The sequence below is a fragment of the Protopterus annectens genome, chromosome 14.part0 (genome assembly GCF_019279795.1).
Source record: "Protopterus annectens isolate FY-2018-M chromosome 14.part0, PAN1.0, whole genome shotgun sequence".
NCBI classification, from domain to species: domain Eukaryota; kingdom Metazoa; phylum Chordata; order Ceratodontiformes; family Protopteridae; genus Protopterus; species Protopterus annectens.
In genome coordinates this window covers 620,951,616-620,978,273 of record NC_056748.1, presented here as the reverse complement: position 1 = coordinate 620,978,273, position 26,658 = coordinate 620,951,616, and the positions used below count along the sequence as shown (strand labels likewise).

Below are 26,658 nucleotides of genomic sequence, written 5' to 3'. Positions count from 1 at the left end.
GAAAAGCTCAAAGTGTAACAGTTACAAAAGGTTCAAAAAGCAGATTAAAAAACGTAATGATTTAAGCAACTTTACAGCAGCCGCGGTGGTGCAGAGGTAGCTGTTGCCTCACAACAAGAGGTTCTCCTGTTTGATTCTCGGCTGGAGTGTCTTCTGTGTGGAGTCTGCATGTCCTCCCCACGGTTGAGTGGCATTCAAAAGACATGCGTAGAATGGGGGTGCATTCGCTGAAGGTTGGGCATCAAGCTGGCACCTCGGCACCCGTAAAAAATCTACTGCCGATCATTAACGGACCGGAGTTCCACTGTGGCAACCCCTAACTGGGAAAAGCCAAAAGAAAAACAACAACAGAATGAATGCAAACAGAATGCATAGCAGAACAAACTTTTACAAAAGACAACACATACTAACAGATAACACTTTCTGTGGGTCATGAATAAAACCCTAAAAGATATAGAGCAAAGGTTGAAAACAAAAAGTGGAAGGAAAGAAAAAAAATAATTAATTTCCAAGAGCATGCTTTTAAAATGTGAAATGTGAAGAAAAAGTATTTAAGTAACCTGTTAGTGGAAGTGAAAGTTATACAGCAATGTGTAGCAGTAAAAAGATAAAAAGATGAGCTTGACAAGCAACACCAGGGAAATAGGTAGCGGAACCAGCAGAGAAAGTGACTGGATCATGAAATGATGTGACAGAGGTTGAAATATATGATTAGTAAATAAGCTGAGTGAGAGGAAGGTTGAGTAAGATGATGTAGGTGTACTGTTGTGAAACAAAGCAGTAAGGTGACAACGTATGGTATGTGCTGGATAGAGGGAGACAGAAGAGGGAGGTGTTGTGAAAGGTGATGAAATAAGAGGGGGAGAAATCAAGGTAGTGAGCCATGAAATACTGAAGGGGAATAACAGGGTTTAAAAATAATGGTGGTGGGGGCTGGAGTATGAGAGGAGAAGAAAAGTGAAGGAAGTGGTAAGGAAAAATGACAGAAAAGCAAGTGGTTTAGGGATAGAGTAGTAATAAAGAAACATAAAAGAAAAGCAAGTGACTGAGGGATTGGAGAAAGGATGAGAGACGTAGCCTACACATATATACTAGTAGCACTGCTTAAAATAGGTGGAGGGAATTTTTTGTCTAGCCAGGAGTTGAGCAGGAACACGGCCATTTGTTCATGAGGTACTGCTCTAACTGAAACCTGAAAGACTTCACAAGATATTTGTTTAAGGGCAAGTGGGATGGATGTCCAGATTTTAAAGGTGTAGGAGGAAGACACAGGAAGTCACAAGCAAAATTGTTTGATTTAATTATTATTAGTAGTATATTTACTGAATGAAGAGGCCTATTTGATGAATAGTGTTGAAAGATGCAAGTCAGGTAAATAGTTGTGTACAATCTTACCATAACCATAGATGTCCTTCTCTTCCATGTTGCAGTATTCTAGTTTGTGGGAATTCCTGCCCTCAAGCGACTCATACATCGGCTCCTATACAAAAGCTTCAACTTGGCTGTTGCAGAGTGTGTGGGACAGCAGACATAAGACCATAAACCAGGGGCCTTAAAAGTGATGTCTGCACGCACAATCCTCAGAAATTGAAGGCCAGCAGGTACAGAAGGCAGCTCAGCAAAGGAATGCCAGTGGGGATAGGTGTTTGACCTTGGTGTCCTTCAGTAGCATGGATAGGTCCAGGTATTAGCTGGGAAAAAAGGAGAATGAATTGGGGGTAATGGTGGGTGGGAAGGAATATTGCAATATGGAAGAGAAGGACATCTATAGTTATGGTAAGATTTTAGAAAACTATTCTATGTTCTTCTATTCCTATGTTGCAGTATTCTAGTTGCGGGAGAGTACCACAGCTTAGATGGATGAAAGGGTGGTGGATGCTGAAGGGGATTCTGCAAAGCCTTGTAGGATTGTCCTGGCAAATCCTGCCCGTGCTCTGGAGATTTGGTCAAGTTTGTAATGTTTAGTGAAAGTGTGGATAGTGGACCACGTGGCTGCTTCCATAATGGATGCCGTGTTTAGACCTTTCATGAAAGCCTTGGAGGTGGCCACTGCCCTAGTGGAATGGGCCTTTATTCCCACTGTTTTTTTTTCCATGGTGGGAGTAGCAGTGACAAATGGTTTTCCTGATCCAGCATGCAATGGTTTGTTTGTAGACTGCCTTGCCCAGGCCTACGGGGTAGAAGGAGACAAAAAGTTGCTTAGATTTACTAATGGTTTTGGTTTTGTCCAGGTAGAATCTTAGTTCCCTGTTAGTGGGAGAGCGAAATAAAGTGGGTACATGGATAGCTTGGTTTAGAGACAAGTCATTGACCACTTTGGGCATAAAGGAGGGATTAGTTCGCAGGAAGACTCTGCCTTTGTGGAAGGTGATGTAAGGGGGGCAAGGCCATTAAGGCCTGCAACTCTGACACCCTTCTGGCTGACGTGATAGCCACCAGGACGATAGTTTTCCATGTACACATCTGTAGGGAAGAAGTCCCAGCTGGTTTGAAAGGGTGCTACGGAAGTTTTTCCAGGATATAATTAAGGTCCCAGGGTGGAGGGATAGGTTTCTTTGGTGGTATTATGTGTAAAACCCCCTTTAATGAAGAGCTTTATGTTGTGCCTGGCTAGTAAGGGGGGATCAAGGGGGCAAGCAGGCTGACATAGCAGAAAGGTGTACTTTCACTGAAGAACAGGAAAGTCCGCTTTTAATCAACTGACACACAAGCAAGAACAAGAGGAGCATCTGCAGAGCAAGGATCCCTTCACTTGTCCAGACACCACTTTATAAAACTTTCCCATTTAGCTAGGTAAGATTTTCTGGTGGTAGGTTTCCTTGCCTCCCTCAGGACTGAAAGCACTTCCTCTGACACATAGCTCACACCACCAGTGTGCCACCCAACACCTGCCCCTAAGGCAAGACAACGTACCCAACACTTTAGTCATAGGTGACTCTATAGTCAGGCACACTGATGTTCAACTCACCAGGCTGAACAAGGAGAAAATTACAGTCAGCTGCCTGTCGGGAACCAGGATCTGCCGCATAACGCATGCACTCAAGTCACTCCACAACAAGTAAAAATATGACCATGTCATTGTCCATGTTGGAGTGAATGACTGGAGACGTACCTCCCTGGACTACATGAAGAGAGACATGGAAGAGCTCTCGGATCATGTGGCCCAGGCAGGTATGCCCTAGCCCTGAGTGGCATCCTGCCTTCGCCCAGAATGATACCACAGTATAAGGACAAAATGATTGACTTCAACAATTGGTTAAGCTTCTGGTGTCATTCAAAGGGGATTCAGTATCTGTCTGCCTGGGACGACATGATCGACAAACCACGATGCTTTGCCAGAGATGGTCTGCACCTGTCGCCCCTGGGATTCAGGTTACTGGCTAAAGCTCTTGCCACCCCTATAGTGCCTTTTTTAGCCAAGGTTCAAAGGACAAAACCACCACCGTAACAGATACAAGCATGCAAAAATCAGAAGGTAATGCTAGAAGTCTAAACCTCAAAATGCACTCTCTCGAAGCACTCTTAAAAATGGAGATCGATATCTGTGCAGTAACTGAGACCTGGTTCAAGGCTCCAGAGAGCACCCCTGTAATACCAGGTTACAACTCTTACCACATTTTTCGGCCACCAAACCAAGACCAAAACACTAAAGGTGGAGGAGTGTCCACATTCACCAAGGATAATCATACCTTCAGGCTAGTTGCCAACACAATGCATCTGAAATTCTCCAGGTGCAACTAACACAAGGTAAGACTGCAATCCAAACTGTAGCTTGCTAAAGATCACCCACCATGCCCCAAGATTCTCACTGCACCTTTCTAAACATACTGGAAAATATTAAGATGCAACTAAACACCCTAGTACTGAGTGATTTCAACTACCCTGCCATTCACTGGGAAAACTACTCGGGTACCAACACCTTTTCCCAATGGTTCTTGGAATTCATAAATTCCAACGCCGTGGATCAACTAAATCCATTGTGCCATCAGGGGCTCCAATATCCTAGAGCCGGTCATTACCAACATGGGAGATAGATGCTCCACACCAGTGGTCACCCCCTCATTGGTCAGGTCTGACCATAAGCTAATTATCCTTGACATCCACATGCCACCTCCACCCCCACAACCAGTAAGGAAACATCCGTAAAAACTTCTCCAAAGCCAACTTCATGCTACTCAAGTCAGAAGTGACAAACTTCATGACACCCATGCAGACGGCAGCTGAAAGTTCAACTGCTGAATCCTACACTAAGGCACTGTACGAGCATATCCACTTGTGCATGAATCGTGCCATCCCAAATACAACCAAGATGCTCTCCTCCAAAAAAAGGAAGCCAATCTGGTGGTCCCCTGCCATAAAAAAACTATACAACAGAAGGAAGAAACTGTTGCAGAAAAGAGGAAAATCCCAGGGTGCAAAAAACTCCTTTACTAGCCTCAGTAAGAAGCTGAGATCCCTCATGAAATCCTCCAAAGCTAGTTACGAATATAAAATTGCCAAAGATACCAAAGACAACCACAAGGCATTCTATAGTTATGTCAAGAATCTAAATGGCAATGTTCAGATCTGCTCTGAGCTACAACAGAATGGTATTAAATATACTGATCCCAAGGATATTGCCAATATCTTGGCAGACCAATTTAGTGCCAACTTCACCCCCCTCTCACCCCCTAAAGGGCCCATCTCAATACCAAAAGATTGCCAAATTCCGGTAATCATGGCCACACAGGTAGAAACCACACTCTCCAAAGCTAAGAATACAGCATCCATGGGACCAGATAACATCCCAGGCTGTGTACTACATTAACTACAAAATGAACTGGCACCTCACCTAAGTGTCATGTTTAATCATAGCCTCACCTCAGGCTTTGTGCCCACTGAGTGGCGCACAGCTACAGTTATCCCACTCCACAAGGGGGGATCCACTTTGGATCCTGGGAACTACCGTCCCATCAGTCTGATGAGCCTTATCTGCAAGGACATGGAACGCATGATCATGGAACTTATAAACAAAGACATTGGCAACCTTCAAACACTGGACCCCACCCAGTATGGGTTCGTAAAGGTCCGATCTTGTCTCCTGAACCTGACTGACTTCTTCTAATCAGTCTCCAGAGCTGTGGATGAGGGTAAGGCGGTCCACACAGCCTATCTGGACCTTGCCAAGGCCTTCAACACCATCCCCCACTCTGAAATCATAGAAAAACTTACTATGCTGGGCATAAATCCCTACGTCACTCAATGGGTTGCCAGCTGGCTTACTGACAGAACCCAGACTGTAAAAGTAGCTGACTCCAAATTCAACTCCAGACAAGTGGTACCTCAGGGTTCAGTCCTGGGACAGCTCTTGTTTGGCATCTACTTCTCTGAAGTACAGGCCAACACTAAGGGACTCTAGCTAACAAAGTTCACAGATGACTGCAAACAACTGGGAGCCATTACTGAATCCCCAAATGATGTGGATATTCTACAAAAGGACCTTACAGAAACAGATGCTTAGTGCCAGAGCCATGGGATCAAGCTCAATACCAAGAAATGTATAGTTATCCCCTTTGGGAAAAACCATGTACCCATGAATTACCACATAGGTAGCAGTACACTAAATACCGAAAGTGTGATGAGAGACTTAGGGACACAGGTGGACAGTGGTCTCACCTTCGAAAACCACATCACCACAACAGTCAGGAAATCCTTCTATGTGGCACACCTCATCACTAAGGGCTTTTCATACAGAAAAAAGGAGGTCACTGTCCCATTGTACTCATCCCTCATTAGATCTATTATAGAGTACAATGCCCCATTTGGTATGTACCTCACAAGACATCTGCAACAGCTGGAAAGGCTGCAGAAATAACTCACTAAAAGAATCACAGGCCTAAAGCAGATGCCCTCTACTGACCGTCTAAAAAAAACTCCAGCTATACTCTGTGGCATATCGCCTACTCAGAGGCGATCTCTGTTCAACATTCAAGGCCATGTCAAACCCTGAGCTGTTGGACATGCTCCACTTAAAGAAATCCCAATCCCTCAGAGCCACATGCTCCAGGGATCTAAACCTTGTCATCACAATGAACAAAACATGCTGGAGGGATAGGTTCCTGACCCAGAGACTCCCCATACTCTGGAACAGACTGCTCATACATGTCAAGTAGAGCACCTCCTTGGCCCTCTTCAAAAGGAACCTTGACGATTGGATGGGAGATAGGAAATTCACCCAGGGGATCACGTCAGTCGCCCTGCTAGACAGGGGTCCAGGGAAGTAAATATTGTGGGAAGAAATATCCAGGGAATTGTTATGGCTAGGCTTGTATATGCCCTAGGGCCGATAGTCTAGTACCAACCTATGAACCTATAAGTAGTGGTGTCTGAAGGGGATCAAAAGTTTATCAGCCACTGAGTCAGGGATAACATCTGCAAGTGTGGGTGGAGGAGAGTTCCTTTGTTTTGTGTCAGTTGGTCCACCTTGTAGGGTAAACTGTAGTGACTGCCCTTGGCTAAATTGTGAAGTAGGGGGAACCAGTGCTGCCTTGGTCAGTAGGGAGTCACAAGATGTTTGGTTTGCCCTTCCTGATTTTCAGGAGAACTTTCTGAATCATTGGGAAAGGGGGAAGGCATGACGAAACTTCCCCTCCCAAGAGATGCTGAAAGCGTCCACACTCCATGCTAGAGAGGAGTGGGTCTTTGAGCAGAAGGTCTGCAGCTTTCTGTTCTTGGGGTAGGCAAACAGGTCTATTTGTGGAGTACCCCACCGGTGGACTATATCTAGGAAGACCTTCCTGTCCAGCATCCATTTGTGTTGTGGAGAGGAAGTCCTGCTTAGGAGAGCTGGTTGCTTGTTGTCCCGCGAGGGGATGTAGCTCGCCTACAGGACAAAGTTGTGGCGAGAGGCTAGGTCCCATATCAGCAGGGTCAGTCTGCACAGCTGATGGGCCTTTGTTCCTCCCTGTTTGTTGAGGTACCACATATATCTACCTTGATTAAAGCAAGTTTGGATGCTCATAAGCCTACTACTTATTGTAACAATTGTTTATGTCCGTTATGTACTTCGCAGATGATAAAGATTCTAGTTGTCTACTGATGTACTATGTTCTTCATCTGTAAGTATGTTTGTAATTGTTAATTGCTGTGTTAACCAAACTGTTAATTGCTATGTAAATCCAATGTTACTTGTTATTGTGTCTTTCGGCTTATCCCGGTTAGGGGTCGCGACAGCGGAACTCCGGTCCGCTAATGTTTGGTAGTGGATTTTTACGTGCCGAGTTACCAGCCCTGATGCACAACCTTCAATGAAGGCACACCCATTCACGTATACCTCCACACAGAAGATGCTCTAGCTGAGAACTGAATGGAACAACGTCTTGCTGTGAGGTGACAATGCTACCGCAGCACCACTACCGTGGGTATGTAACTGTCTGTATATTTTAACTGTGGAGCTTTTCTCCCCGGGCCTCCGCTGAAAATAGACCTACTTCCAAGTCAGACACTCCCGGTCAACAAATGTAAATAAATAAATAAAATAAATAAACAGTGGTATTGTCGGCCACTATCAAAATCACCCCTGGTACAAGAAGGGGAGTAAAGGTCTTTAGAGCTAGGAAGACTGCTGTCATTTCCCTGACATTGATGTGTTTGGCCTGTAGAGAAGGGTAATCACCAAACTCAAACCTAGAAAAATTAAAAAATTCCAACGAGATCAGTTAGACTATCAGGGTAGCAACCCATTTAGCAATACCAATAAGCAAGTTAGATTTATACAAAGCCAGTCCAGAACTCCTAAAAGAAAAAGGCCCAGATTATTCTTAAAAAACATCCAGTTGACAATGGATCATCTACCGATTATCTTCTTGTACAGATAGTGATATGCACCTGGCATCAGATTCACCGACCCCCAAAAGGACACAGGGATTTGTCCCTTTAGGCCAAGATACAAACGAGAGGGAAGGAAACAGGAAAAAATCAACAATATTCAAGGTCTCTTGAGACTAGCAATACAGAAATAAAAGAAAAATGTAAATGTTTTGAACTTATCCAATTTCAGTTTGTCAACAACTCACATGTCCATTCTAAATAAAGGACTAACTTTTATTCCTGGCTTTGTGGTCTCTGAAGATTTTTTGGCACAGGATGTCATTTTTTTGTAGAACACTCAATCTTAAGCTGCAATTTGGTGATACGGATGGTAACACTGATAATGATACGTTTACATATCACAAATCACAATATCTTCTCCCTATGCATCCTATAATGCACCAGTTTCAGAGCAGTGTTCTCAAAGATCTGCACTATCGAAGCTCTGATATTTCATTTAAATCCAATAATTTGTCTCTGCCTGAAAAGGATGCACTTACAGAGTTACAGAACAATAAGGATATTGTCATCATATCTGCTAAGGGTGGGGCAGTAGTAGTAATGAATTGGTCAGAATATGATAATGAGGCCAAAAGACAGCTTCTGGATAGACGTTATTATTCAGAAATGCCTATCAACCCCACCTTTAGATTCAAGAAGCAAATAGATGACTTTTTGTTAACTGCTAGGGATGAAGGTATTATCACTGACAGGGTGATGCAGCAACTCATGATTCATGATTCTGCCAATCAATACATTTATTTTCTACCTAAAATATATAAAGATCCTGTTCATCCACCCGGAAGACCAACTGTTTCAGGAAAAGGATACATCACGGAACCTTTGTCAATTTTTCTCACTAAGTATCTGAAGCCTTTGCTACCTAGGGTACGTTCTCGTCTACAAGACACCACAGAATTCCTCAAAATCATTTCTGAAACCCAGTTGGAACCAGGATGACTTATGTGCACACTCGATGTTAGTGCTTTATATACTAACATCCCTCATCAAGTTGGGCTGGAAGCCATTGGTTATTGGTTGCAGGTGGCTGGTTTATATCAGCCTGATTTTAACAACTTTCTTGTAGGTCTTGCAGAACATGTCTTAACCAACAATGTCTTTTTTTACCAGGACACTTGCTATTGGCAAACCAAGGGTACAGCTATGGGAGCATCTTTTGCCCCCATTTATGCTGACCTATTCATGGCATTTATTTAGAAACAAATCATTTATGATAGTAGCTGCAATATTTTCCTGGATGAAATTGATATTTGGAGACACTATTTGGATGATTGCTGGATGGTATGGAGAACAGATGTGGATTACTTGCTGGAATTTATATCCTATTTGAATGACAACAAATGGGGCCTGCATTTTACAGTTAACCATCATGTAGATACCATCACTTTCCTTGATGTCTTGATCAACAGATTACCTGATCACAGTAAGTACACAGATCTATAGGAAGTATCCTCAATTTAACACTATCCTCCATGCATCCAGCTTTCATTCTCCTCATATAGCAAGGAATATCCCCAAATCACAATACATACGAATGAGGTGTATTTGTTCTCATGAACCCACTTTTCAAGAACATAGACAGGACTTGACTAGTAGATTCAAGTCCAGGGGATATTATATGGGACATGTTCTGCGGGACAGCAACTGGGCAAATACATTGAACAGGGAGGATCTTCTGACCTATAAATCACGTGAAGAACATAACCCACAACCCATTAGATTTGTCACCACGTATGGGAGGAATTCAGATGTACTTATTAACAGCATATACAGACATTGGAACATATTACAGTCTGATCAGGATCTATTGAATATGTTGCCGGATAGGTGTCTGTTTTCATTTCTCAAAGGCAAAAATTTGGCATATAATGTTTCAATCATTATAAACATTCTCATGACAAAAGCTGGTCTCAGGTGACACAAACTACCATTACAGGTGAACCTTTGATTGGATGTTTTCCATGTGGCCACTGTATACACTGTGATAAAATATCTAAGTCCAAACAGTTCACGAGGAAAAACTGTGGCATGCTGTATGACATAAAATTTGCTGCCAATTGCAGCAGTGATTGGCTTGTATATTTAGCCACATGCACTTGTGGATCTTTCTATATTGGCCAAACATCTCGTCCATTCAGGCTGAGAATCTCTGAGCATGTAAGCAACATTAAGAACAAAAAAATCCCAACAATGCATTATATAAACATTGCATGATACACAAATCAGCTAAATTTACATTTATGATTACTGACGTAGTAAAGGGAAATAAATTAAACAAAACAGGTTGGCATTCCATTCTAGACTCTAAAGAGAAAAAAATGGATTGTAAAGCTAGGTGGATTATTTCCACCTGGTCTTAATGAGCAATTTTAAATGAACCAATGAAGGTGTTGATTATTCATCATTTAAGATGCAGGTATATAAACAGTAGCATTTGAATTGTTATGTTCACACTGATGAAGGTCGTGTTTTTTTACCAGCCGAAACCAGTCTGGTTACTTGTTTTTTATGCTGCTTTAATCAATAAATTTTTCAGGTCACAGTTTGCTGGCTCATTGTCTTTTTGGCTGTAGAGAAGGGTGACACTTTTCCTGAACCCTGTAGGATGCCAGTGTCTCCCCAACCTGAATCTGAGGCATCTGTATGCATTGTCTGGGTTGGGGTGGGGGGAGAAGTGGGAGTCCAGGGTTTAGTTGGACTTGCTGGATCCATCAGCTGATTTCTGTCTTTAGACAGGGAAGGAGGGGAATAACCCGTTCTTAGTGATGTAGGTGTTGGGAACAAATGTTTTTGGGGTACCACTGTAGCTTGCACATGTGCAAGCTACAGTGGTACCCCAAATGTTTTTGGGGTACCACTGTAGCTTGCACATGTGCATTCTAGCCAGTGGTAGCACGGGGATGGTTGCTGCCATTAAGCCTAGGAGACAAAGAAATTGCCTTGCCGTCACATTCTGGGAGTGTAAGATTTCCTTGAAGTGGGAAGTCACAGAAAGAACCTTGTCCTGTGGGACAAAGGCCTTCATTTTGTCCTTTGATTCTGCAGCCTAGGAAAATCTTGTCCTGGTCTGGGTTCAAGGAGGACTTTGGGAGGTTGATTGTGAACCCTAGATTTTGCAAAAGGGGCATGGTGAAGTGCAGATGCCTTGAGAAGGTATCTTTTTACTCTGCTAGTATTAGGATGTCATCCAGATATGGGGAAATCTGGATTCCCTGAGTTCTGCAGAAGGCAATGGCTGGGGCTAGGCACTTTTTAAACACTCGGGGGACAGTGGATAAACCAAAGGGCAAAGCAGTAAATTGAAAATGAGAGGAAGGCCCAGAGAAATATAGGAATTGTCTGTGGGAAGTCCTGATGGGTATGTGTAGGTAGGCTTCTTTTAGGTCCAAGGTGGCCATAAAAGCCTTGACTGGAATAAGTGGCAGCAGACTGGGAAGCGACAGCATTCTGAGGAGGGTTCCTGAAGGTGGAGATTTAGAAAGGAGAGATCTAACATGGGTCTCTCCAGGGGTCATTTTTTTGGGGGACCAGGAAGAGATGGGAGCAGAATCCCTTTCCTTCCTGTCCTGAGGGGACAGGTTCTATGGTGCCTAGCTTTAGCAGGTCTGACAAAACTTGTGGCAGGAGATGAATTTGTTTTTTTGGGGGAAATGGAATGCCTTTGCTGGGTGTTTTTTCTTTCCAGGATAGGAAGTACCCTTTTTGGATAATGGATAGGACCCATTGGTCTGTAGTGATGGATTGCACAGAAGGGGAGACAGTGGGGAAGGTGTGCAGAAAGTGTTAGGTGGGCAAGGCAATAATGCATTATTGGGACACCCTCTGACCTGAAAGGATTGTCTGGGCTGAGGAGGTGGTGCAGTAGGTCTGGATGTAGTAGGTCTTCTTGCCCCTCTTCTAGATTTGAAAGAGGAAGCAGCTGTCTGTGGAGGGTTATGCCTTACAAAAGTGGTTTTAGCAGGGTAGTTCCTGTAATACTTGGGAATGGGGACACCAGCATACGTCTGATGTCCTGTAGTTCTTTACTTTTTTCCTGCAGATTCTTGAAGTCTGCAGATTGTTTTCTAAAAAGGAAATTGTGATCCAGGAGGGTGTCCAAGATCTTGGACTTGAAGTCTTCTGGTAGATTCTGGAGTCTCAGCCAGGAGTATCTCCTGAGGACAGAAGCAGATGCTGCATAGTGGGCAGATGCTTCTGCAGCACCATAGCTTCATCTAATGGAGTGCCTGGCTACTTGCTGGGCAAAGGATAGTTTGGAGGAAATGTCAGCCTTAATGGGGCTGTCAGGAATATAAGCAAGCATGGAGGAGGTCATGCAAGTCTGATAATTAATGGCTCTGAAAGCCAAAGTGGAGGATGTATATAACCTTCTTTCCCATCCTATTCATATATTTGCTATCTTTATCCATGGGTAGGAGGGAGGCAGAAGGAAGCAGTCTAGACTGTTTATCAAGGGCGGTGGCAATCACAGCTAGGTCCATCAAGGGTGGTTTAACTAGGAATTTTTGCTCCTCTGGCACTTAATAGAAGCAGTCAGGGTGCTTAGGGGCAGGTGGCTGTGAGTTTGGGGCCTTAGAAGCTGAATTAAAGACATCCAAGTAAGCAGGTAGAACCAGAGGGATAGCCGAAGGGGAGGGGGATTCTACTTGAATCAGCTCAAAGTACCTCTTTTGGTTGTCAGTCATTTGGGAAGTATCCCATTTGAAGTAATCTTTCATCTTGGTGATGGTCTCACCAAAGGTAATATCCTCAGGGGGAGAATCCCCTTCAACAGATTCCTCATCAGGAGAATAACACTCCTGGGGAGAAGCAATCTGGGATGTAGATGAAAGAGAGTCCTCTGAGGAAGAAAAGGAAGAATCATGCTCTTCCTTCCTAACCTGAGTTGCCATGGGTGGGAGGGAGGAGGCAGAGGTAGACCTAGGGCTCAGTAAAGGCAGAGTAGTGGAGGTCGAGGCTAAAGGCCTAAGGGCCATAAAGGCCTGCGTGAGAGAAGAAGTGAAGGCCTGCCAATCTGGTAGGGCCTTTTGCAGAGGAGGAGGTATGCTTGGTTTTCTGCTTCTTTTTGGCTGGTATGGAAGTTGAAACTGACCTGGAGTCAGGTTTTGAGGCCAACGTTTCCCATGTCTGGATCCCGGTTGGAGCTACCACAGAATCTGGTTCCCCCTCGACATCAACGGTAGTCTGTGTCTGGGTAAGCTCCGAGGATGTGCCAGTCATCGGCTGTGCAAAGGCTTCCTCAAAGGACATCCTTGAAGTAGACTGATCCGTCAGGTGCTCCTCAACTCCTAGATCAGCAAATGGCAGGGTGTCGGGTGGCAAAGCAGCAGGCGAGGAAGGCCCAGGAATCTTGTCCTTCTTGAGCGGAGGTTTGGATGTGGCCTCCGATGTGGGATTCATTCTAAGGGGTAACCGTTTAAGGTACTGGTTTTCTAGGTAGAGGTTTAAAGCGGCCAAATAGCTGCATAGGGTCTTCGGTACAAATGTGACAAATTGAGCAGGTGGAATGGTCGTGCTCCCGGCCTAAGCAAAAAACACACCTATCATGGGCGTCTTTATGGGGTATCTGGCACCCGCACTGCCACTTTCCCTTTTTACCTATCGGCTAAATGCTACAACAACCAAGCCTAAGCAATAACAATCGGCAAAACAAGAAAAAAACAGAAACCCAACAGGTTACTTGGCTTTACTGATGCGACATTTTAGAAGGAATGATCATGCAATGCGTAGGTTGTCTGCGACTGAAAAATACTGAGGATTGTGCGTGCAGACGTTACATTTAAGACCCCTGGTTTATGGCCTCACGTCTGAAGTCCCATGCAGGCTGTAACAGCCAAGCTGAAGCTTTTGTAAAGCAGCTGACACACGAGTCGCCTGAGGGCAGGAAATCCCACAACTAGAATACTGCAACATAGTAATAGGAAGACATTGCATTTTTCAGGTTTGTGAATAAGGTTGCGTGTGGTAAGTAGCTGAGACTAAGGCAGTTCTAGCAAGTGTAGCTGCTTTAGTGCTACACAGTGGTGAAATATATGTCACAGTAGCAAAATGTGGCTAACTTTGTTGTAGCACTGCTCAAGAGCGTAGCTAGGGCAGGGCATGAGAGGCAACTGCCCCAAGTGCAAGTGTTTGGAGACACAGTCAGATTATCCTTATCTCTCTTTAAGAGAATACACTGGCTTTAAAAAGCTGGTGTTGCATTTGTGGTCAAACCCCAAGTTTTTTAGCACTCCATGTGTGGTCTGAACTATATCAACCAGTTTGCTGCAGTTTAAAAGTATTTTTTTTTAAACTAAAACCTAAGCACAAAGGCAGGGTATAACATATTTGTAACACACAGTTTACTACAGTTTAAAAGAAGAAAAAGAAGTTGTGTACTTACCACAATCTTCCACCTGTATTGGCCATTTTCATTCTTCCTCAACTAATGGGTTTGGATCTGATCCTTGACCCAGACCTCAGGCATTACTAAAGCTTGTGGCAAAGCTCTCTAGCTTCTCCCTTACCCATAAAGTATCATCCCCTAAGCTAACTCGCATCTTGTTTGCTGATTTTGTTTTACCAGAAAAGGAATGTTTAACATGCATAAATATAGGAGGCATAAAATTTTATACGCTCAATAAAGGAAAAGACTATCTGGAGCTCAATATAAAGGACAATGATGTCCCTCTAGCAGCTTATTCATCCATACGTTTGTGAACAGAAAGGACGGGGGTTTGGTGGGTGGGAAGGTAAGGAAGAATGAAAATGGACAACACAGATGGAACGTTATGGTAAGTATACAACTTCTTTATCTGATGTCAATTTTCTTTCTATCCTTAACTGATGGGACAGAGTCCCCGGCTACCTATAATCCTGGCTGGAATCTAATGATAATCCTGAGCACAGTTGAACCAAAGGATGCTCTACCCCTGGAGACCAGATCCAATTTGCAATGAGAAATAAAAGTATGGAGAGTAGCCCAGGTTGCTGCTGCATGTCGTTCATGGATGCTCTGGATAGGAAACCTGAAGTTGTTGCCTTCGACCTAGATGAATGAGCTTGTACTGGTTGTGGTAAGGTAATACTCAGTTTGTTACAGATAAATGAAATACATTGTTAGCTATCTGGTTAAAGTTACTTTAGCGACTGGGCTACCCAATTTCAATTCTACAAAGGAAGCAAACAACTGGTCTGTTTTTCTGATGTCTTTAGTTCTGTACAAGTAAAAACCCAATTGTCTGTGAACATCTAATACACTACCATGCATTTGGTCATTTGCAAAACTAGGAAAGAATACTGGCAAATTAATATATTGATTGACATTAGATTCTGAACCACCTTGGGAAGGAAGGAGGCATTTGTTCATAGCGTCACTCTATCCTTGTGAAAGATCAAGTATGGAGGTTTTGAAGACGAGGATTGAATCTCTGAAATTTGTCTAGCAGAGGTAATGGCTACTAGAAAAACATTTTCCAAGTAAGATACTTAAGGTCACATTTAGCTGTTGGTTCAAAGGGGGAAATGTAACAGTGTCTGCAGTACCAGACTGAGATTCCCATGGGGGAGTAGGGTCCTTAAATGGAGGTCTCAAAAGAGGAGAGTGCCCCGCAAGAAGACTCTGCACAATTTATTAGAAGCTACTGAAGAACCTTCAAATCCAACATGAAAATTTGATATTGCTGCTTACTGAACTTTAATGGTTGAGGAACTAGCCCCTTCTTTAAAAAATAAAGCTAAACACTCGAGTATGTTTTGTATCGGAGCTGAAAATGGCTCAACACGATTTTTGTGTTGAAGGTTTATGGGAAGATAAAAGTATATGTCGGAAAGGGGAAGACAGCATCTATTTTCTGGCTATTAGAAAAACACGTACAATGCACAACCACTGCTCACAAGGACATCAAGGATCAAGGCGAAGACGTGACAGTAAAAATTTAATAGCAGCAAAACACCGACTAAGCGCTTTCGCCAACAAATGGCATCATCAGAGTCAGTGTACTCACACAAATACATCATATTTATACAAATTAATTAATCAATCAACCAATCATTAAATTAACAAATCAGCCAACCAATGAGCCCCAACACTTCACTAACACTAGTAAATGCACAACTTTGCTTTTCCTATTAAAATAAAACAAAACGTTCTTAGAAGGGTGCAGCAACAGAGAAAAACTAACAAAAACTGCATATATATATATACATAGACATAATCACAATGAAACATAAAAGAAATATATAAATACTGTATATAAAAATATATAGAAATATATATATAAATAAAAATGAAAAATATATGAATGAATGTAAAAATGTAAAAGTAAGAATGTAACTGAAGACTCCTGGTACATTAAATTAAACTAGATTTATATTTCAACACTGGCTTGATAGAGATAAAATCATTTATACCAGGAAATCTTGTGGCATTTAATCGAAGCTGCCATTCAACCTCCTTGGTTGCCACCCTGTTACTATTATCACCACCCTGGTTAAGGAAGACCCTATCGACTACAAAAAATAAAAACTTTTTGAATTCATTGCACCTGCAACTATGTAAATACAAAGCATTATGTTCATCCTTCTTCTTCAAACACCGCAAATGTTCACTAATTCTGTCACGCAATCTACGTGTGGTCATCCCAACGTAGAATGCGTCACAAGATATACATGTGGCAATGTAAACCAGGTTTCTAGTATTACAATTACATACCCCTGGACATACCAAAGTATGTCCGTATCCTTTCACACACAAATAAGAACCCTCTGCAATAAATCGGCAACATCTACAACTGCCACATTTAGACATCCGAGACTTCTTATATCTATGTTCTTTCTCAAGTATTTCTTTCAAGTTATTACCCCTACTGTAAACAATCCTAGGTACCATACCCAATATTTCCTTGGTTGTATCCCCCAAACAAAAATTCCATGTGTTCCACAATGCCATGCTTATTTCCGGGGATTTCTCATTAAATTTTAAAATAAAACATGGTCCTTAGGAACAAGTTACCTTCTTTGAACCCTGATTTTGGTCAACCTCGTTCAAGGCCAATGTGCTTTTAATAATTGGAAAATAAATAGAACATCTCTTCCTGTAAACTTCCTTCTTAACCTTTAAAAGTAATTTGAGTGGATATCCCCTATCCAGTAACATACCAATTAATTTATAAATTTCTTGTTTGAATAACTCGTCATCACTAACTAATCTTGAAATACGTGCCATTTGCCCTTTAACAACACCTTTTCTCTGGTGGTAGGGATGGCAACTCTTAAAGTGTAATAAGGAATTTGAATAGCTTTCTTTTCTATATAATGTACTAGATAAGCCACCCTCATTTTTGATGATGGTTAAATCCAAGAAATTTACTCTGTCACTGTTCCACACATGGGTGAATCTCAAAAAACTAGTGGTGCTATTCAAATATTGAACAAATTCATTAGCACTACATTCATCTCCATCCCATAAAATAAGTAAATCATCTAAAAACCTATTATATAATACAATATTGGTGGAGAATCTAGATGGAAAAACAAAAAGCCTCTCCCATGTTAGTAGAACTAAACTGGCAAACACTGGGGCACATTTTGCCCCCATTGCAACACCAGAACTTTGTTTAAATATTTCCCCCTCAAATTTGATGAAGTTGTTTTTAATAATGATTTCCATCAAATCGCAAACAAGGTTTATTTTAGTCTTATTGAAATTTTGACACAGGAGGAGACTCTCACAAAACATCTCTAATCCTTCTATATGGGGGATAACAGAGAATAAATTAACAACATCAATTGTCAAAAATCCATAAGATCTTGAGTGTACCCCTAAATCCCGCAGTCTCTCAAGACAGTGCCACGAGTCTCTTAATATATGCGTCACCTCTTTTACTACTGATTTGCATAACTCATCCACAAATGCTGCGAGGGGTTCTGTTTTTGAACCCCTCGCTGCTACAGTGGGTCTGAACTGCAAATTTTCAACACCCTTGTGCACATTTGGTATGCCAAAGAAACTTGGCATAACCGGGTTTTTCAAACTAAGACAATTAAATTCAACCTCTGTTATCTCCCCTTGATATAAAGCATCCAACAAAAATAAATCAATACTATTATAGGCAACATTCACCTCGTTAACAGAGACCCTAATATACGTACTATCATCTTCAAGGATTGTCATCATAGATGTATAATAATCAATATTGTTCATTAAAACCATACCTCCGCCTTTATCAGGACGCATACATCTAACATTGTTGGAGAACCTAATTTCCTTCAAAAAAAGTCTTTCTTGTAAAGATAAATTGTCACTAACCACATTTTTGAACCCACATATCCTCCTTACCTCAAGATCTAAAAATTTTTCCAAAGCAATAAATTCATTCGAGGTAGGGGGAATAAACGTACTTTTTCTTCTAAGCCCAGAATTACATAAGTTATCATCAACCAAATGAAACTGCTTATTATTGTGGAAATAAACTTCCAAACTCAGTTTTCGTATGTATAATTTCACATTAATCAAAACCTGGGCTATATCTAACTTAAAACTGGGTATAAAACTAATACCCTTAGTAAATAATTGGAAATGACTGTCACCAACCTCAATGTCTGTGTAGTTATATATATAAAAACCACTTTGTTTCAAAATTTTACAACTTGATTGAACTACAGAATCGGACATCATACAATGATTGTCAACTGTGGTGTTCACATTGTTTCCAACAGCGTTGTTCATCACATTCATAGCCTGTTCTTCCAAAACTGTATAATGTAACTCAGAATAAGCAACCACCAACTTAGAATCTATATCAAAACTATGAATATTGGAATTTTCTTCCAATAGGACTAGGTTTGTATCATTTCCATGTATACATACCTCATGAGATGAACCCCCCCTGGAACTAACTGTTGCTGCATCATAAGAACATGGCTCATTGTACAATATAAATGAAACATAATTACTACTATCATTGACACAATCAAAACTGTCATTGGTTTCTAATAACGCCTTTGTACAAACCCCCGCCCTCCCCCCACAGTTTGTTTGTCCATAAAAGCAGGCCTCTGGTCCCTGTTCATCAACCTCTCCGACCTGCATGGGCCCGGGGGTTGTTCCAAAAAAACCTCTTCGTCAAGCACTACACAGTCAGGTGCAAATTCAACATGCTCTGCCCGTGAACTGTCCCCATATTCAGTGTACGACCTGAATTTGTGACTGTTGTTATTATTATTAAATCCACTGCGTACCCTACTGCCCGGTGGGTATGCACACTTGTGCTGATAATCAAGCGTGTCTCTAGCAAGTTTCCTTTGTTTTACAGTTTTGTTTTTCATAACAAAGGATTCCAAATTTCTCAAAACCCTTTGAAAGTTAGCCTCATACTAATAAAACAAAAGATCCGTGGTAATACTATGATGTAACTTAGTAATATCTTCCCGTAATGAAGTCAACTTAGCACAATTGTTATTAATAATGATTTCAAGCATGTCCAAACCAGCTTTGTCAAACAAAACAACAATGTCTCTATAAGCTTCCGAACCAATATCTATACCCATAGGAAGCTTCCACAAGCGTAATCCTTTAGGCACGTGTTTAAGTTCCTTAGATTGTTTGAGAAACAAATTGTCGAGTTGTAAAGCTTTAAATTTAGTACAAAGTTTGTCATACCTTGAAATTTGATCTTTTAAATCTAAAAACTCCATGGAATGAGAGTTAAATGATCCACTATGAACGCCCAACTCCGGTGCTTCAAACCACGTTTGTAAATCATGGCCATTCTTGTTGTTCGTCACTGAGCTGGAAGGAACACGTAGTTCAGGTAAATCACGATTGGTTGTTGTCAAATGCGGAACAGTTCTTTCGTTAGAATTAGAAGCAACACCAGATATAACGCATGGATCACACTGCTCATGATTAGTCCTATCAGGATTACTTTTACCTTTAGAGTCCTTAGTGTTAACATTAGCATTAGCGACCACATCCGAAAAAGTACTCTTGGTTCCAGTTGTTTGCCCAGGCTTAGGGAACGACGATGATAAAACAGGTGAATGCATAGTAAATAAATCAACTTGAGTATCAGTGGGACTAACAGCCGATGTTGACCCCTTGTCATCACTGTTCTTTTCATATATTTTAAGAAGTTTGTTCACAGCTAAGGAAAGTTCTTTAAGGACACTCTCCATCACACCAAAGCACAATCACCAAAACGAACGAATGGCAGGGTCAAAGAAAGCCAAAAAATTCAATAAAAATCCCAAAAAAGGACACAGTCTCCTTGAAAAACACGTACAATGCACAACCACTGCTCACAAGGACATCAAGGATCAAGGCGAAGACATGACAGTAAAAAGTCCCATGGAGTTTTTAGATTTAAAAGATCAAATTTCAAGGTATGACAAACTTTGTACTAAATTGTGCTAAGTTGACTTCATTACGTGAAGATATTACTAAGTTACATCATAGTATTACCACGGATCTTTTGTTTTATCAGTATGAGGTCGGAGAGGTTGATGAACAGGGACCAGAGGCCTGCTTTTATGGACAAACAAACTGTGGGGGGAGGGCGGGGGTTTGTACAAAGGCGTTATTAGAAACCAATGACAGTTTTGATTGTGTCAATGACAGTAGTAATTATGTTTCATTTATATTGTACAATGAGCCATGTTCTTATGATGCAGCAACAGTTAGTTCCAGGGGGGGTTCATCTCATGAGGTATGTCTACATGGAAATGATACAAACCTAGTCCTATTGGAAGAAAATTCCAATATTAATAGTTTTGATATAGATTCTAAGTTGGTGGTTGCTTATTCTAAGTTACATGATACAGTTTTGGAAGAACAGGCTATGAATGTGATGAACAACGCTGTTGGAAACAATGTGAACACCACAGTTGACAATGATTGTAAGATGTCCGATTCTGTAGTTCAATCAAGTTGTAAAATTTTGAAACAAAGTGGTTTATATATATATAACTACACAGACATTGAGGTTGGTGACAGTCATTTCCAATTATTTACTAAGGGTATTAGTTTTATACCCAATTTTAAGTTAGATATAGCCCAGGTTTTAATTAATGTGAAATTATACATACGAAAACTGAGTTTGGAAGTTTATTTCCACAATAATAAGCAGTTTCATTTGGTTGATGATAACTTATGTAATTCTGGGCTTAGAAGAAAAAGTACGTTTATTCCCCCTACCTCGAATGAATTTATTGCTTTGGAAAAATTTTTAGATCTTGAGGTAAGGAGGATATGTGGGTTCAAAAATGTGGTTAGTGACAATTTATCTTTACAAGAAAGACTTTTTTTGAAGGAAATTAGGTTCTCCAACAATGTTAGATGTATGCGTCCTGATAAAGGCGGAGGTATGGTTTTAATGAACAATATTGATTATTATACATCTATGATGACAATTCTTGAAGATGATAGTACGTATATTAGGGTCTCTGTTAACGAGGTGAATGTTGCCTATAATAGTATTGATTTATTTTTGTTGGATGCTTTATATCAAGGGGAGATAACAGAGGTTGAATTTAATTTTCTTAGTGTGAAAAACCCGGTTATGCCAAGTTTCTTTGGCATACCAAAGGTGCACAAGGATGTTGAAAATTTGCAGTTCAGACCCATTGTAGCAGCGAGGGGTTCAAAAACTGACCCTGGACATGCCAAAGTATGTCGCAGCATTTGTGGATGAGTTATGCAAATCAGTAGTAAAAGATGTGACGCATATATTAAGAGACTCGTGGCACTGTCTTGAGAGACTGCGGGATTTAGGGGTACACTCAAGATCTTATGGATTTTTGACAACTGATGTTGTTAATTTATTCTCTGTTATCCCCCATATAGAAGGATTAGAGATGTTTCGTGAGAGTCTCCTCCTGTGTCAAAATTTCAATAAGACTAAAATAAACCTTGTTTGCGATTTGATGGAAATCATCATTAAAAACAACTTCATCAAATTTGAGGGGGAAATATTTAAACAAAGTTCTGGTGTTGCAATGGGGGCAAAATGTGCCCCAGTGTTTGCCAATTTAGTTCTACTAACATGGGAGAGGCTTTTTGTTTTTCCATCTAGATTCTCCACCAATATTGTATTATATAATAGGTTTTTAGATGATTTACTTATTTTATGGGATGGAGATGAATGTAGTGCTAATGAATTTATTCAATATTTGAATAGCACAGTACAGTTTTGTACCTACCATAAATGTAGATGTTCGAAGATCCACATTGCTGCAGTCCTTACATATGGGTAGTCCGCTGTCCTCGGTCGGCCCGAATACCAAAGTATTAGGCTGACGTCGGTCAAGGCGCTTAAAACTGACATCAGGACGTCAGGGTACAAAAGCGCATGACCGACGTCATATCCTCAGTCTTTTCTTGCCCCAGATGTCAGAAGGCCCTAAAAAGAAAGGGCAAAGCCAAAAAACAACCAACCACCCCTGCACTAACCATATTTACAATATTTACAACCCAAACCACACAACCACCTCTAACTACAGAGGGGAAGGAGGGAGGGTAAATTGGACTGCAGCAATGTGGATCTTCGAACATCTACATTTATGGTAGGTACAAAACTGTACTATGTTCTTCATCTCACATTGCTGCAGTCCTTACATATGGGTAGAATCCCAAAGCAGAGGTAAGGGAAGATGGCAAAACTATAAAGCATTAGGAGCTGCCAAAATGCCCTGTAAAATTGCAGTGGCAAATCCAGCCCTAGATTTAGAGTAAAGTGGAAGGTGGTAATGCTTAGAGAAAGTACGCACTGAACTCCAAGTAGCTGCCTCCAAAATATCCTTAGTAGCCACCCCCCTTAAAAAAGCTGTAGAAGTGGCAGTAGCCCTAGTGGAATGAGGCCTAATCCCAGTTGGAATCTCCTTACCATGATGGGAATAACAGAAAGCAATACAAAACCAATCCACTTAGAAATAGTTTGTTTTGAAACAGGTTTGCCCTGAGAACACAAAGCAAATGAAACAAACAACTGCTGAGACTGCCTGAACCCTTTAGTTCTGCTCAAATAATATCGCAACTGTCTGTGTATATCCAAAGTGTGCAAAATCTTCTCCCCTTTATTTTGGGGGTTTGCATAAAAAGTAGGCAAATGAATAGTTTGGTTTAAAGCCACACTAGAAACCACTTTAGGCATAAAGGAAGGGTTAGTACGCAAAGACACCCTATCCTTGTGCAAAATTAAGAAAGGCTCAACCGCCATAAGGGCCTGTAATTCAGAAACCCTTCTCGCAGATGTAATGGCCAACAAAAAAGCAGTCTTCCATGATAAATATTTCAACTCGGCAGTCGCTGCAGGCTCAAAAGGTTGTAGAGTGAGTTTCTCCAACACAAAATTGAGATCCCAAGCAGGAGTAGGAGCTCTACGTAGGGGTCTTATATTCTTTGCCCCTCTAAGGAATTGCTTAAACAAAGGATGAGAAAACAATGGTGGGTCACAGTCATAGTGAGCAGAAATTGCTGCAGCATGAACCTTTATAGAGGAGAAGGACAAACCTTTGTCCAATAACTCAGTAAGGTATTGAAGAGCAACACTTAAGTTAGGTTTAGAAACATCAAAGTCCTTTGCTGTACTCCAAATTAAAAATCTCCTCCATTTATCTGCGTAAACTTTCCTTGTACTAGGCCGTCTGGCCTCCAAAATAACATTCAAAACTTGTTGTGGAAGCTGAGACCCTCCAGGGTTTAAAACAGAATATGCCAGGCTGTTAGATGTAGAGAGTGAAGTTTGACATTGAGTAAATGACTGTTCTCCTGAGACAGCAGGTGTGGAATCAAGGCAAAGGCCATGGAGGCTCCTGCACCAGACTTCTCAGTAATGGGTACCAGTGCTGTCGAGGCCAATCCGGAGCTATTAAAATCATGGTTGGCTTGTCCTGTCTGACCTTCAGGAGTACCTTTGGGAGGAGAGGCAGTGGTGGAAAGGCATACACGTGAAGATTGCTCCAATTGAATGAGAGAGCATCCACTTTCCAAGCTGTGGGATGAAACCTTTTCGTGCAAAACTTTGGCAGCTGGTAATTTAGTGGAGAAGCGAACAGATCTATGTCTGGAGTTCCCCATAACACTGTCAATTTTTGAAATACATGAAGATCCAATTTCCACTCATGGGGATCCATAATTTGTCTGCTCAACACATCTGCTAAGGAGTTCTGTGCTCCTGGCAGAAACCTTGCCTGAAGATTTAACTGCAAACTGAGAGCAGTCTCCCACAAAATCATTGCTTGTCTGCACAGAGGATATGAATGTGTCCCCCCTTGCTTGTTGATGTACCACATGACAGTTGTGTTGTCTGTTTGAATCAACACCTGCCCTGGAAGAAGTAAATCCTTGAAAGCTATCAATGCAAATTGGACTGCTAACATCTCCTTCAAGTTGATATGTAAATGTTGAAGTCTGGCAGGCCACGTGTCTTGTACCCATTTTCCATTTAGATGAGCTCCCCAAGCTTTGTCTGAGGCATCTGTCGTTAGAATCTGACTCGCCTCTGGTCGGGTCACAGAGAGTCCCTTGTTTAGGTGACATTCCTGAGCCCACCACAAAAATTCCTTTTGAATGCAAGGTATTATCTGAATGACAGTGTCCATATCTTGGCAGTGTTAGCCCATACATTTTGAGATACCATTGTAGCTTCCTCATATGCAGTTTGGCATTGGGAAGTACCAGAATACAAGATGCCATGAACCCCAAGGCTTGAAGGACTGTCCTTGCAGTCAGCCTGGACTGACGAGACAATTGATGGAAATAGAGAAAGATTCTTTTGTTTGTCCGGGGTTAAAAGGCCATCTGGGATGCTGTATTCAGTCTCACACCCAGAAAGCACATGTCCTGAGAGGGTACTAGACTGGACTTTATTTCGCTCACAGAATACCCTAGGCATCTTAACACTGCCATCACATACTGTAAATGATGAAGAAGTTCGTCCTTTCCTTGAGCTAGAATCAGGCAATCGTCCAAATAAGGATAGATTTGTATTCCTCTTAGCCTGAAGAAAGCTACCACTGGAGCCAGAACCTTCGTGAACACTCTGGGCAGTAGATAAGCCAAAGGGCAATGCAGAGAACTGATAATGAAAAGTCCCAGCCCGAAAGCAGATACTTCCTGCAACTGGGCCTGATAGGAACATGAAGGTAAGCCTCCTTGAGATCCAGAGTCACCATCCAGTGATCTTTGCCCAGCAGAGGTAAAAGCTGCTGTAACGTCAACATTTTGAACTTGGGAATGTCCAGATATGTGTTGAGGATAGATAAGTCCAAAATGGGTCTCCACGTGTCCCCTTTCTTTGGTACTAGAAACAGGCGAGAATAAAATCCTAGGCCCACTTCTGGCAGAGGGACCGGTTGTATAGCTCCTATTTGAAGTAGAAGAGAAATTTGGTTGTGAGCCTCTCGTCTTTGCTGAGGAGGAACGTCTGGCATGCCTTTGAAAGGAGGCAAGGTATGGAAATAAAACTTGTAACCTCGGTGTATGATATCCAGTACCCATTTGTCTTGGGTAATCAAAATCCAATTTTCCTTTAAAAGTGCCAACCTTCCTCCCAAAGGTGCTGCCAGGCAAGAGGGATCTGGCAGCTGAAAAAGTAGGTCATTGGGCCTGTTTACGAAAGGACTGGCCCCTACCCTCACTCGAAGATTGTGCAGGTGAACTCCCTGTTCTAGGTCTGAAGGAACTCTGAGCTCTGCCCCTACCACGTCTAGATCTACCCCTAGACTGAGAATCATAAGAAGGATACGTCCACCCCTTAGCAGGCCAATTCCTACTAAACTTTGGAGGCTGAACTTGCAAAAAATCCTTAACAGTCTGCATAGACTTAGCCTTGTCCTCCATTTTCTTCAAGACTGATTCCACAGGTGGACCAAACAACACTTCAGACTGCAAAGGAGCATCCAAAATCCTTGTTCTAACAAGGTCAGAAAAATTCTGATCCTTCAGCCAGGCGTGCCTGCGAAGAACTGAACCAGTGGCAGCCACCCTAGACGAGGCCTGCACAGCATCAAAACCACATTGTAAAGAATGCTTACCAACCTGCTCAGAGACATGCACCAAATCTTGTAATTCTTTACACTCAATGCCTTCTGCCAGAGCATCCACCTTCGATTTCAATTGAGAAAGAAGAAAGTTTTGATATTTCAACATATGAAACTGGCAATTCAAAGCCCTCATTGCTAAGGTAAAGAAGTATAGACCTTCTTTCCCCATCTATCCAAAGCTCTGGCCTCTTTATCTAGAGGAACCGGATTTTTTACAACAGAGGCCTTGACACCCTTGGGTCCCTGACTAATAGTTTCTGGGTCCGCCCTAGGACTCTTATAAAGATATTTATGAGCCTCAGGCACCCTGTAATACCTATCTGGTTTAACAGGCGCAGGAGGCAGAGAATCAGGATTAAGCGAAGCCTCTGAAAACACATCCTGCACAACATCCAGAACAGGTGGTATAGCTAAGGGCCTATGTTGAGGTAAAAGCAAAAATTCCCCAAGCCTTTTCCGAGAATCAGAGAAGTCTTGACCTTCCCACTTAAAATGCTCCCTCATAGAGTGAAGTGTCTCTGAAAAAGAAAAATCCTCTGGAGGAGAAGCAGAAGGAGTGGAATCTTCTGCATCAGAATCAGAATAAGGAGAGTACTCCTGCAAGTCTTCAGTCAAGACTCTGAAACATCTGAAACCTGTTCAAAACTTCCCAACTCTGGCTCCACCCTAGGCCTCTTATCAGGAGGGGGCAAAGAACCTCTAATCAGAGTAATCAAATCTTCTGCCATTTTAAGCATGTGCTTCTTAGGCACAGACCCTGCTGAACTA

At 41.8% G+C, this 26,658-nt stretch overlaps 1 protein-coding gene across 4 annotated transcripts in view; it reads right to left on the bottom strand.

The window, feature by feature from the left end:
- The window catches only part of HERC4 (HECT and RLD domain containing E3 ubiquitin protein ligase 4), a 3,175,640-nt gene that overhangs the window by 1,093,824 nt on the left and 2,055,158 nt on the right, over nt 1-26,658 (bottom strand). The window lies entirely within an intron of this gene.